Genomic DNA, 14,631 nt, shown 5'->3' on the forward strand with positions numbered 1-14,631 from the left:
AGTACTGTGTATACTTTGATTTTGCTTATGGATATGCTGTTGTATCCCCTCCCTGAGTAACCTACAAGCTCCTAAAGGGTAGTAGGGGGTCTATTTTAGAAGGGTGATATAGTCAACATTTTGCCTAGTGTCTAATAGAGTAGAAATTTAATAATTTTAGTATAATAAAAAGAATGGTATATTTGAAGTTAAAGGATCAGATTCAAATCCCTTATTCCATGTGAAGTAGTTTCCTCTTTTGTAAAATCAGAGAGTTGACCAAAATTATTTCCAAGATCCTTCCTACCCCTAAATCTACGATCCTATGAATGAGTGGAGTGGTCACACTTTTACTAGATGATACTTATCCCTTATTGAGAAAAAAAATAAGACCTCAATTAGCAAATAATACTTGGGTGAGTGGTAAAAATGAAAACCTGAGCTTCCCAAGACACTCAGTCTATTAATTGATCAGTTGATTCATTCATCCATTTATTTAAAAAAATATTTGTTTTGGCCAAAGTAAAGCCAAGATGGCCAAGTAAAGGCAGGAATTTGCTTAAACTCTCTCCCAAAACACCCCAAATTTCTTTAAATAATGACTCTAGATAAATTTTAGAGCATCAGAATATTCCAAAAGACAGAGTATAACATTTTCCAACTGAAGAAAATTTAGAAGCTCAGAAGAAATGATCTGTGACAGGGGGTTGGAATTCAGCCTGAAGACCAGGTGCAGAGCATGCTGATGCAGCTCCAGCCACAGCCACAGCCGGCCAGGTGTACTGGTGACTGTACTGGTGGGTACCAGACCTCTTAGCCCACAGACACCAAAGAGGATCTGGAAGGCTAGTAGAAAAGGGCTGTGGAAGCAGAGTGAAAGCCCATCCTACAATCCCACTGAAGGCCCTCCTGGATCCCAGTTCCAGCCCAGTATTAGTGAGGCAGGACCTAGAAACAGCAGCAGTGAGGAGGTTTCTGAACCTCTCAGCCTAGGGATACCAGGGGGGACTTGGGAGGTCAGTGGAGAGAGTCTGTGGCAACAAAATGGGAGTCTGGTGTGCAGTCCCAATGCATCCCTGGCCAGCACACTAGATCTTACAGCTACAGTGGAGTGGGACTAACCTAACAGCTTCAAGGCAAAAAAGAGTGCTTGTGGTCAGACTCTTACAAGGATCTCTGAAAACAGCAGCACAAAACTCTTGAAGTTTCAGACCCTCAGCTCTGGAAACAGAGCAGAGTAGTAGACTAGGAAAATGAGCAGAAAACAAAAAAGCTTGTGACCATTGAAAGTTATTATGGTGACAAAAAGGATCAAAACACACTCAGAAGATAACTAAGTCAAAGCTCCGACATCTGAAGCCTCCAAGAAAAAATAAGAATTGGGTTTAGGCCATTGAGGAGTTCAAAAGGGACTTTGAAAATTAAGTAAGAGAGATAGAGGAAAAATTAGGGAAAAAATTGAGAAAGGAACTACAAAAGGCTACTGAGAAGAAGAATGCCTTAAAAAGCAAAATTGGCCAACTAGGAAAGGGAATACAAAAGTTCACTGAGGAAAATAATTCCTTAAAAAATAGAATTTAGTAAATGGAAGCTAATGACTTTGTGAGAAATCAAGATACAATAGAGCAAAACCAAAAAATGTGGGAAATTTCATTGGAAAAATAACTGACCTGTAAAATAAATCCAAGAGAAAAAAACTTTAAAATTATTGGTCTACCTGAAAGTCATGATCAAAAAAAGAGCCTGAACATCATTTTTCAAGAAGGAAAACTGCCCTGATGTTCTAGAACCAGAGGGTAAAATAGAAATTGAAAGAATCCATTGATCATCTCCTGAAAGAGATCCCAAAATAAAAACTCTCGGGAATGTTATAGCCAAATTCTAGAACTTCCAGGTCAAGGAGAAAATATTGTTTGCATCCAAAAAGGAACAATTCTATTATAGTGGAGCCACAGTCCACAACTTTGGATAACACAAAATATTGCAGCTTCTACATTAAAGGACCAGAGGGCTTGGAATATGCTATTCTAGATAGCAATAGAGTTAGGATTGCAATTAAGAATCACCTCTCCAGCAAAAATGAGTATAATCTTTTAGAGGAAAATGTGGTCATTCAATCAAACAGTGTATTTTCAAGCATTTGTGATGAAAAGATCAGAACTGTATGGAAAATTTGATTTTCAAATACAGGGCTCTGGAGAAACATAAGGAGATAATCAGGAAAGTGATATCATAAGGGACTTTAAAATGCGTATTTGTTTACATTACCACATAGAAGGATGATACTTAGAAGTCATTAGAATATTCTCATTATTATGCCAGAAGTATAAACAGAGGGCAATTCAAATATGAATTGAATTTGAATGGATAATATGTGTGTGTGTCTGTGAAATTAAGGGGTGAGAGAGGAATGTATTGTGAGAAAGGGAAAGAGAAGTGAAATGGTGCAAATATCTGCCATAAAAAAGAGACAAGAAAAAGCTTTTGCAGTTAACAGGAAGAGGAGAAGCAGAAGGCAAATAAGTGAACCTTATTCTCATTAGAATTGGCTCAAATAGGAAATAGCATACATAGTCAATAGGGGTATTAAAAATCTGTCTTACTCTGCAGGAAAAGAGGAGCAGAATGGAATATAGGAAGAAGGGGAGGGTGATAAAAATGAGGGAATATTGGAGGAAGGAGTGGTTGGTGGCAAAACACTTTTGAGGAGGAACAGGGTGAAAGGAGAGAGAATAAATGGGAAGAAATACAATTAGCAATAGTAATTGTGAAAAAAAATTCAAAGCAAGTTTCTCTGATGGATTATGGTTCTCTTGAAAATGATGAGTAGGATATTCTCAGGAGAAAAAAAAATAAAACTGGAAAGTCCTCTATGAACAAAGTGAAATGTATTGTATACAAAGTAATAGCAATGTTCTGAGATGACCAGCTGTAAATGATTGTTATTCTCAGTAGTACAATCATCCACAACTTCTCTGAAGGACTTATGATGAAAAATCCTTTCCATCCCAGAGAAGGAACTGATTGCATCTGAATACAGATCAAAACATTCTCTACCTCTCTCTCTATCTCTCTCTTTATTTTTAATTTAGTTTTTTTTGAGAGCTTTTATTTTTACTAGGGTGGGAGATCTATGTTTTCTTGCACAACTTGACTTTTGTGGAAATGTTTTGCATTACCTCACATGTGGCTTTTTTTATCATTAGTGGAAATAGGGAGAACTCAAAAATTTTAAAAACAAAAATCATTTTAAAATTATTTTGAACATAACCGTGGAAATGTTAAATAAATAAAAAGTTAAATTATAAAAATATATTTGTTAAGAATCAACTATGATCAAAGCACTATGCAAGGTGATGAGTGGTGTGATTAGAGTCTGCAAATAAAACAGGGCAAGATTTGATCATTGCTTGGTTTCAGACGCTGAAGTCAAAAAAGCATTTAAAAAGTGTAGAAAAAAAGATTTTGGCTTATTCTTGGGAAAATTTTCCTAACATTTGGTATTGTCCCAAAATGAAATTGGCTTAATTTGTTATCACTAAAAGTTTTCAGGCAAAGTCCTGAGGACCATTTGTCAAGAGGATTATAATCAATTCAGGTATGAATTATACTAAGAGACTTTGAAATCCCTCCTAATTCTGAGATTCATAGACACACAAAATGTATTAATTGAGTCCTGAACCCTAATTCTAACAGATCCAGGTATACTATCTAAGGGTCTTGCATAAAATCACTTTGACCTATGCCCCAATCCAGGGTTTTCCCTGGGAACATCACTTAACTAGATTAAGTTCCTTAATCTTCCTTTAAAAACCCTAAATTTTCATGAAAGTTCTGAAGTAAATGGAACATTGAGTAGAAAATATGTTTTATTTAGTCTGACAAGCAAACATAGAATGAGATTGTAGTTTAGTCAATGGAGAGGCAGAAAAGCTCTTCTCTTTCTGTAGGACATTGTAATCCTCTCTTGATTGAATGTCACCTTCCTTTGAGATCTATACAATACACATATTTCACATTGTCAGTGAGGAAATAAATCTAGGCTTCTCATGCTATCTTACAAGATCCATTTTCCTTTCATTTTGGGGTTTTAATGATAGTGTAGCCTATAGACTTCTTTCTAGATCCAAGTGAGACTGGACATTGCCATCCTCCCCTTCCTTCTTTCATCAAAACTCCATTTTTTTTCTCTGTTTCTCCTGGGTCTCCAGTTCCATTTAAAGGAGGATCAGTTCGTGTGAATTCTGATAGTGCTACAATATGAAGCTGTGTACTTGAGTCGGTACCAGAATAAATGTCAGTGGGGCAAAGAAAACGCAGAAGAAGGAGAATTCACACCTTGACCAATAAATCCAAACCTTGTGAAGGAGCCAGGAGAAGAGAGAGGGGTTAACTTGACTCCTTTTGCCACCCTGGGTATTCCCGCTAAATAAAAATCAAAGTCCTCTCACTCTGAAGGAGTATAGTATAACCATGTAAGAGAATAAGATAAGGGTATACATAAACAAACACAAGTGATTAGTGCTACCAAAAGATGTATAGAATACCTCCTAAAAGAGACTTTTCCTCATTCCTTTATTTGTGTGGTTTCTTTCTCTGAAATCATTTAACATTTTTTTTTCTATTTGCTTATGTGCACATGAAATTTCCCTGCAGTAAAGTGGAAATTCCATGAGGAGAAGAGCCAGCTTCTTTTTTTGTTGTTTTTGGATCCCCAGTGCATAGCACAGTGCTATGCTTAAAATAAATGCTTACGAATTGTAATTGCAAATATCATAGTGGTAATTCAAAGGAGGGAAAGAATATTTCTATGATAGCTGGCAGATAGGGGGAAAGGACCAATTATATAATCTTCAGGCTCAGCATTGTTTTCAGGTCTAAACACTGACTACTAAGAATTTTTTTGTTTAAATCCCATCTGATCTTTGGGAGCTTGATCAGGCTGGCCTCACACATGCGTGCTCTGCTGAATGATTCTGACACCAGCAGTTGCTGGTGTGACTTTTAGCCCTTTGCTTCTTTTCAGAGTGAATATCTTCATTTATAACTGAAAAAGATTGTGAATAAAAGGCAAACCTTTTGAAGTGAAATAATGATCGATCTCTTTTGGAAAAACCAATAATTTTATACTTATCAGAATTCTGGGATTAGTTTTTAGTATTTCAGTTCAGCCAATATAATAAATAATTTTCAGAAAAATATTAGAACAAATACAAAAAAAAAAAAACCCACTATTCAAGCAGATTGATAATTGCTTTAAAAGAAAATGCAAGGAACAAATTTATGCTTATCTAGTCCTGTGTTCTGTGAACTTTTATTTTTTTCCCCTGAGGGAATTGGGGTCAAGTGACTTGCCCAGGGTCACACAGCTAGAAAGTGTTAAGTGTCTTATTTGAACTCAGGTCCTACTGACTTCGGGACTGGTATTCTATCCACTGCACCACTTAGCTGCCCTGAACATTGATTTTTTTTTAATTTTATAATTACACATTTTTGACAGTATATATGTATGAGTAATTTTTTTAAATAACATTATCCCTTGTATTCATTTTTCCAAATTTTCCCCCCTCTCTCTCTACTCCCTCTCCTAGATGACAGGCAATCCCATACATTTTACATGGGTTACAGTATAACCTAGATACAATATATGTGTGTAAATCCAATTTTCTTGTTGCACATTAAGTATTAGATTCCGAAGGTACATGTAACCTGGGCAGACAGACAGTAGTGCTAACAATTTACATTCACTTCCCAGTGTTCCTTCTCTGGTGTAGTTATTTCTGTCCATCATTGATCAGCTGGAAATGGATTGGATCTTCTTTATGTTGAAGATTTCCACTTCCATCAGAATACATCTTCATACAGCACTGAAGTGTACAGCGATCTTCTGGTTCTGTTCATTTCACTCAGCATCAGTTGATGTAAGTCTCTCCAAGCCTCTCTGTATTCATCCTACTGGTCATTTCTTACAGAGCAATAGTATTCCATAGCCTTCATATACTATAATTTACCCAACCATTCTCCAATTGATGGACATCCATTCATCTTCCAGTTTCTAGCCACTACAAAAAGAGCTGCCACAAACATTTTGGCACACACAGGTCCCTTTCCCCTCCTCAGTATTTCTTTGGGATATAAGCCCAATAGCAGTAATGCTGGGTCAAAGAGTATGCACATTTTGATAACTTTTTGGGCATAGTTCCAGATTGCTCTCCAGAATGGCCGGATTCTTTCACAGCTCCACCAACAATGCATCAGTGTCCCAGTTTTCCCACATCCCCTCCAACATTCATCATTATTTGTTCCTGTCATCTTAGCCAATCTGACAGGTGTGTAGTGGTATCTCAGAGTTGTCTTAATTTGCATTTCTCTGATCAGTAGTGATTTGGAACACTCTTTCATATGAGTGGATATAATTTCAATTTCATCATCTGAGAATTGTCTGTTCATAACTTTTGACCATTTGTCAATTGGAGAATGGTTTGATTTCTTATAAATTAGGGTCAGTTCTCTATATATTTTGGAAATTAGGCCTTTATCAGAACCTTTAACTGTAAAAATATTTTCCCAATTTGTTACTTCCCTTCTAATCTTGTTTGCATTTGTTTTGTTTGTACAGAAATTTTTTTAGTTTGATGTAATCAAAATTTTCTATTTTGTGATCAATAATGATCTCTAGTTCTCCTCTGGTCATAAATTCCTTCTTCCTCCACAGGTCTGAGAGATAGACTATCTTCTGTTCCTCTAATCTATTTATGATCTCATTCTTTTTTTTTTTTTAACAAAGTCACTTTATTATAAATTTTTGACTGTATATATGCATGAGTAATTTTTATAACATTATCCCTTGTAATCATTTTTCCAAATTTTCCCCTCCCTCTCTCTACTCCTTCCCCTAGATGACAGGCAATCCCATACATTTTACATGTGTTACAATATAACCTAAATACAATATATGTGTGTAAATCCAATTTTCTTGTTGCACGTTAAGTATTAGATTCCGAAGGTATAAGTAACCTGGGTAGATAGACAGTAGTGCTAACAGTTTACATTCAATTCCCGTGTTCCTTCTCTGGGTGTAGTTGTTTCTGTCCATATGGTCTCATTCTTTATGCCTAAATCATGGACCCATTTTGATCTTATCTTGGTATATGGTGTTAAGTGTGGATCCATATCTAATTTCTGCCATGATTTTTAATTTTTAAAATATTAAAGTAAAAAGAGCTTATTTGTTCCTTCTATTATTTAAATCAGAGAATTTGATGAGTGATTTCTGTACTTAGTGGATGTTGTTATTCAGTCATTTTTAGGCATGTCCCCTCTCCCATTTGGGGTTTTCTTGGTAAAGATACTAGCATTTGCCATTTCCTTTTCCAGCTCATTTTACATTTGAGGAAACTGACACCAACAGAATTAAATGAGTTGCCCAGGGTCACATGGTTAGTGTCTGATGCTGGATTTGAACTTAGATGACTCTTTCTAACGCTCAGTTTACAGAATTATGTTCTTCACTAGTCATCAATTGATCATAAAAGAGAAGGAAAGGTAAGTGGTAAATATACTAACCTTTTGCTTCTTGGTGATAAGGAAGAATACTTGATAGAGATCATAGGAAACTCCCTGCCAATAAAAACGATACATCATTTTGTATTTGTTATCTGACCCTACAGAATGTAAGCTTCCTGAGTCAGGATTGTTTAATATTTTGTCTTTCTATCCCTAGTATCTCATACAGTATTTGACACATTTAATAAATTCTTGTTGATTGAGTGATTATAAAGACAATCAGTCTTTGAAGTGAAAGAATGGGGAGAAAAGTGGACAGTATGACATAATAACTAAAAAGCTACAATTGGAGCCTAAGAAACGGGTTTAAAATCCTACCTCTGATATTTACTAACTGAGCATCTAGAGACAAGCCATTTAATTTTCCTGAGGCTCATTTTTCTCATCTCTTAAATCATGTTTAACAAATTTTAAATTATGTTAAACATCATTAAACAAATAAAATGTTAAACAATATTTTAAGAATGATGTCTAACCATGTTTTAAAATTATTTAAAAATGTTTAGCAATGCTTTAAAAAGTACTAAAGTTCAATTTAGCTCTAATTCTATGATCTTATTTTTATAAAAGCTTTTTATTTTCAAAATATATGCATAGATAGTTTTTAACATTCATCCTTGCAAGATTTTGTATTCCAATTTTTTCTTCCTTAGAGAAAATACCCCCCTCCCTTAGGCAGCAAATAATCCCAATATATATTAAATGTGTACAAGTCTTATATATATATATATATATATATATATATATATATATGTATATGTATATATCTATATATTTCCACAATCATATAATTCTATTTTTAAAAAGGAGAGGGTAGGTAGATCTAGATGATTCAGTAGATAGATAGCTGGAATCAGGAAGATATGATTTGAAATCTGGTCTCAGATATTTACTAACTGTGTGACCCTGGTCATTAACCTCTGTTTGCCTTACCCCACTGGAAAAGGAAATGGAAAACTACTCCAGTATCTTTGTCAAAATATATGTATTCAGTGTGTTCTATGGAATCATAAAGAGTCAGACACAAGTAAACAAAAATTTGCTTTTAATTTTTTAAGTCATGCATATTATGTAGAGGAGAGTAAGTTTAACATCCTTCAGAGATAGTATCTTTGAATAGTATCCATTCCTCTCTCTTTGATATAAAAAAGGCATTATTCACATTTTTACAGATGAAACAAGGGGATGAGCAAAGTTAAACAACTGATCAAATCTTAGAATAGTAAAGGTAAAAGGGACATCAGATCTGTTATAACCACCATTCTAAGCACTGATCTTTTCTGAAGCATGTCTGATAGGTAGACATCCAGCTACTGCTGAATTTCCCTTCAGTGTTGAGGAATTTAACTAATCCTGAGTCAGTTCCATTACATTTTTTAACAGTCCTAAGTACTTGAATGTATCTAGATGGCACAGTGGATAGAATGCTAGGCTTGGAGTCAGAAAACTCACCTTCCTGAGTTCAAAATCTAATTTCAATAACCTATTAATTGTGTGATCCTCATCTATAAAATTGGACTAGATGAACATTACACTAAATAGTGTCTAAGTTTTCTCCTTCCTTTAAATCTGTGACACAATAGATTAATGCAGGCTGAGAAAACATTAGCTTTTTTGGTACTATAATAATATATTATTGACTTATTTTGAGCTTTTAATTATACTCATACAAGTCCTTTTTACCTGAACTTTTTGCTAATAGTGTTCCCCTAACCTGTATTTGTACAGTTATTGGTTTTTAAGAACTAGTACAAGGTTGTTCTTTTCTTTCCCTTTTTTTCTTTTTGATCTGATTTTTCTTGTGCAGCATAAATGTGAAAATATGTTTGGAATAATTGCACTTTAACTTATTTTGAATTACTTGCTGTCAGGGGAGAGGAAGGGTGAAAGGAGGAAGACAATTTTGGAACACAAGATTTTGCAAGGTTGAATGTTGAAAACTATCTTGTGTGTATTTTGAAAAATAAAAAGCTATTATTATAAAAACAGTGCAAGGATTTACATATTCATATTAAATTTTATTGTGTTAGATTTAGCTCATTGACCCAGCCTTTTAAAATTTGTTTGCTTTGCTATTTCACATATTTAGCCATCCCTCTCAGATTGATGTCATCTTGATAAATGTGGGATCTATTTCTTTATCCATATCACTGATTGAAAAAAAAAAAAGGTTCAATGTAACAACATCCAGGAAAAGCCCTGGGATATTTAAAACCTCCCTCCATTCATTAATCCATCTATTCATTCCATTTATTACTCATCGTTCTTTGATTCTAGTCATTCAATAGTTCTGAAATCATTTGATTATCATCCCATATAATAATGACATGGGTTATTATTCAGCCTATATTTCCTTCTTATCTATAAGGATGTAATGAGAAGCTTTTATCAAACAGTTTAGTAAAATGTAGATAATATGCTGCCTTACACCCCTATTAATACCAGTATAGTAATCTTATCCAAAAAGAAAAGGATAGTCTGATAGGTCTTGTTCTAAATGAACTCATGCTGGCTCCTAGGGATCACTGTTTTTCCCCATATGTTCATAAGTTATCCTTTTCATAATTTCTTTTTTGTGTTTTCCTTTTACCTGTATTTGAGTTCATTTTAATGTAAATATTGTATGGCTTTCAGATATGCAACTCAATAGCCCCTGAAGAACTGAAAAGTATATCATACATAGGACAATGGAAAGATGCATGGTGGGTATGATCAGGCTACAATAAATGCCAAATGGGCAACTTTCAAGAACAGAAATAAAAGATGTCAGGGAAACAAGTATATTATAGAAAAAGAAAATGGGTCAGTCACAAGGTAAAGGCAATGTATCACAGGTAAGTCAACTGAGTGTTCCACAGTATCCTAGACAAATCATAAGAAAGCTACAATGGCCTCCAGTTTGTTGGGTGTATCTCTTGTGAGGAAGAAGATATGGATGAAGGTTTCACAGGATGGAAGGCATGGATGTTAGCTGAAGTGAACATCTCATCACTAAGATCATAAATCCATCTATGTAATTGTGTAGAAAATAAGCATGCCTTCTAAAATACAATAAACATGACACAACACTTTTTTTTGGAGGCAACTGGAGTTAAGTGACTTGCCAAGATCACATAGATAATTAGTGTCTAATCCCAGGTTTGAACTCAAGTCCTCCTGACTCCAGAGCCAGAGCCAGTGCTCTGTCCATTGGGCCATCTAGTTGTTCCTGATATAATATATTTAATAGTAATTAACACAAAATAAAATACTTTCCAGAATAGAATGAATACAACACAGCATATCTGTGGCACATTTATTAGTGATATGTATGGTATATTGTGGTGAATAGAGAGCTGGTCTTGAAATCAAGAAGACCTGAGTTCAAGTCCTACTTTTGGCACATACTAGCTGTATCACCCTGGACAAGTCACTTAACTTCTCAGCATTCTAGAAATTTTTCTAAAAATTAAATTATAAATCAGGCATTGATCTACAATGATAGACCAATAAAATCACAAGTCCAATAAGAAATTAAAAAATATACACTGAGAATGCTAGCTTTCATTTGTTTTTCAACCATGTCTGAACCACTCTATGTTTGGAACATCTCTCACTTAGTTTATTATAATGGTCTCATAACTGTTCTCTCTGCCTCAAGTCTCTCCTCTCTAAAATTATTTATACTGATATCAAAATAATTTTCCTAAAACTCAGCCCTGATCATGTCATTTGCCTACTCAAACTCCAGTGGTTTCCTTGAGGACCTACAAAATTTTTTTTATTATTCTGATACACTTAAGAGGCACAACAAACAAGAATGCTAGATCTGGAATCTAGAAGACCTGAGTCCAAATTTGGTCTTAATCTCTGTTACTTAATCCTTTGTTTCTCTCAGTTACTTCATCTGTAAAATGGAAATAATAATGACACTTCCTTCCAAGATCTTTATGAAGATAAAATGAAATATTATTCATCAAGCATTATATAAATGCTAATATTATTTCTTCTCTGACTCCTTTTGAAATTGCTTTTATATAAGTTTTATGATATACATAATTATTAGTACAGTATTACATAAAATTTATAACTACATTACAAGCATATTTGGAAATGTGCTGTAATTCTTTTTACCAAAAAAGTTAATAAACAATTATTTTAAATAATAACAACATTTAAAATAAAGTACTTTGAAATATAATTTCATTTCATCCTCTTGATAACTCTTCAAAGTTCAGTATTATTTTGCTATTCAGTCATTTTCAGTCATGTCTGACTCTGTCACCTGATTTGAGATTTTCTTGGCAAAAATACTGGTGTGTTTTGTTGTTTTCTTCTCCAGCTTTTTTTTTTTTTTTTAACAGATGAGGACATTGAAGCAAATAGGTTTAAGTAACTTGCCCAGGGTGACTTACAAAGATATGTCTTACTCCCTTCAGGCACAGCACTCTATCAACTATGCTATTTAGCTGCCTAATAATGCTTTTAGGATTATGTTATTAAAGGGGGTGCTCTCTTGATTAAAGCCATCCTTATATTTACTTTTTTCAAAATCGAAGTAAAATTCACTCACCTATGCTTTGAAGAATCAACATTCTCTCTGCTTCTTGGAAATCTTCTCTACAATTACTTTGCTGAGGTACCAGAGACAATGAATCAGAGGAATCTCCCTATCATCCCCAGCTCTTGAATGGTGAATACCCTTCTCTTTCAGAATGACCCCTGTTAGTTTCACTTTATTTCCCATTTAACTGTCTTTTTCTCACTAACTGCCTTGAATATTCTGCCCTCCCCACTTTCTAATACTAGAATCATAATCAGATCAGTTCTAACATTGCTCCTGGACATATTGTTCCCGAATCAATCTAATAACTCTCTCACTTCACCACCATCCCATCTCCACATGCACATGCACTCCACATGCACTCACCATCTTTCCAAAAATGTTTTCAGTTATGTTGTCAAACACCTTCAATAAGTATGACCCTGACATCAAATGGTAAATTTTTCACTTGAAAATTTTGCTAAAGACTGAAACGGAAGGAGGTCTGGTGGATGATTTTTTGTTTGCATATGATTATACACTCAATTCAGCCTCTGAAGCTGAGATGCAATAAAGTATGGATTATCTGGTGCTTGTGCTAATTTTGCCTTAACAATAGCAACAAGGTACTCCATCAGTCAGCACCACCCTATCCATATGTGATACAATCAGTCACAGCAAATGGAGATGTTTTGAATCCTATGGATAAGTTCACTTACCTTGACAATATTCTTTGCAGGGATGTCCACATTGATAATGAAAATGACACATGCATTGCACTGAGGCTCTGAAGGGAAGTATGGGGCAGAAGAGATATTAGACTGACTCCCAAACTGAAGATCTACAGAGCCATTGTGCTGACCTCATTGCTGGATACAGGTGAAATCTGGACAATATAATACCCCCAATCCAGGAAATGAATCGCTTCCATTTGAATTGTCTTAGGAAGATTCTGAAGATCAAGTGGCAGGATAAAATACCAATATTGAGGTCCTTTCTCAAACTAAACTGCCAGGCATTCCAACTCTACTGCAGAGAACACAACTCGGATGGGCTGGCCACATTGTTCAAATGCCAAAAGTATGCTTGCCATGGAGAACTCACACAGGGCAAGCACCCATGTGATGGTCAGGAAAATAAATATAAGGGTACTCTATTAAGAACTTTGGAATTATTGTGTGACATGGGAGACACTGGCACAGGACTGCCCAGCTAGTGTACCCTCACCAGAGAAGGTACTCTATGAGCAAAAAAGAATTAAAGTAGCTCAGAAGAAAAATGAGACGAGCAGATTTAGAAAATCCATCCCAAATGTTTACATGGACTATTTGAGCCTGACCTGTGGTCACAGAGCATTTCAAATTCATATTGGTCTGATCAGCCATAATGGGACACACTGTAATTGACTTTAGCATAGTGATAGTGTTTTGGTCCTCTTCAAGACCAAAGGATAACAACCACCTTTCCAAATCACAATAACTCTCCACTCCCACGTTAATTATCTCTCTCTATTTAGAATGTAAATTCTTCAAGAATTATGACTATATATGCACTTAGCATAGTGTTTGGCAAAAAGTATTTAATAAATATATTTTCATTCATTCTCCCCATTTAAAAAATCAGTATATTTACATATTTCCAGTCCTTCATTTTTACCTGATTTTATCATGATTTCTCCAAAGGATCCAGAAATTGCATAATGAGAAAGGAAGGCTGTGTGATTAAGTGGTGACCATGGAGATGACCAATACCTGCTTCATCCACCAGTTATTTTGGTACTTTGGGATGCTGGCTGGCTGGACCAATTGATTTAAGCTCATGGAAGAAGGCATTACCCAAACTTACACTACTAATTAGTGGAAAACCATATTTAGATGTCCTTCCAGGAACATCTGTTACTCCCATTTTGGAATTTCTTTCAAGATTACTTTTTTTGGCAAACATACAACTCCAGGTTCGTAACCTCAGTAATATATTCAATTTCTCCCTCTTCCTCTCCTTATATCAGTTGCCTCAATTTCCATTCCAATAATATCTCACAATCTGACCTTTATATTTTTTAACAGATATCACCTTAATTTAGCTCTTCATCATGTCTCATATAGATTACTATAATTACCTAATTGGCCTCCCTGCTTAAGTCTCTAGCCATTCCAGAACATCCTTCACCTTGCAGACAAAGTGATTTTTTCTTTAGTCACACCTCTATTCACGATTCTCCCTAGTGCCTCTAGGATAAAATATAAAATCTTCTATTTATTTTTTTTAATCTTTTACCTCCTGAATTCATTTTGTCTTACTCCATTTGCACTGGCCATCCCCCACACCTGGAATGCCCTTGCTACTGAGCCCTAGCTAATAAAAATCCCCCTCTTCTTCAAGACATAGCTCAAGCACCATCTTCTATATGATCCTTCCCCAAGCCCTCCCAAAATGTCCTGCACTAATGATTTTGCATTTATTGGCATCAATCCTTTTTATATTTTTCTACATATATTTGCTGATAGATTTGTTGTTTCCCACTTTAGAATGTCAATTCCCTAAGATCCAGGATGGTTTCTTTT

The 14,631-nt window shown here is 35.0% G+C and overlaps 1 long non-coding RNA gene across 1 annotated transcript in view; it reads left to right on the forward strand.

Annotated features, from left to right (window-relative positions):
- LOC141541213 (uncharacterized) overlaps positions 1–13,816 on the forward strand; it is a 50,824-nt gene extending 37,008 nt beyond the window's left edge. Inside the window, exon 3 of the long non-coding RNA XR_012481690.1 lies at positions 12,807–13,816. This is a non-coding gene — a long non-coding RNA (uncharacterized LOC141541213). The remainder of the gene's footprint in view (positions 1–12,806) is intronic.
- The last annotated feature ends 815 nt before the right edge of the window (positions 13,817–14,631 follow it).

Source organism: Sminthopsis crassicaudata, chromosome 4, assembly GCF_048593235.1.
Source record: "Sminthopsis crassicaudata isolate SCR6 chromosome 4, ASM4859323v1, whole genome shotgun sequence".
Lineage (NCBI taxonomy): Eukaryota > Metazoa > Chordata > Mammalia > Dasyuromorphia > Dasyuridae > Sminthopsis > Sminthopsis crassicaudata.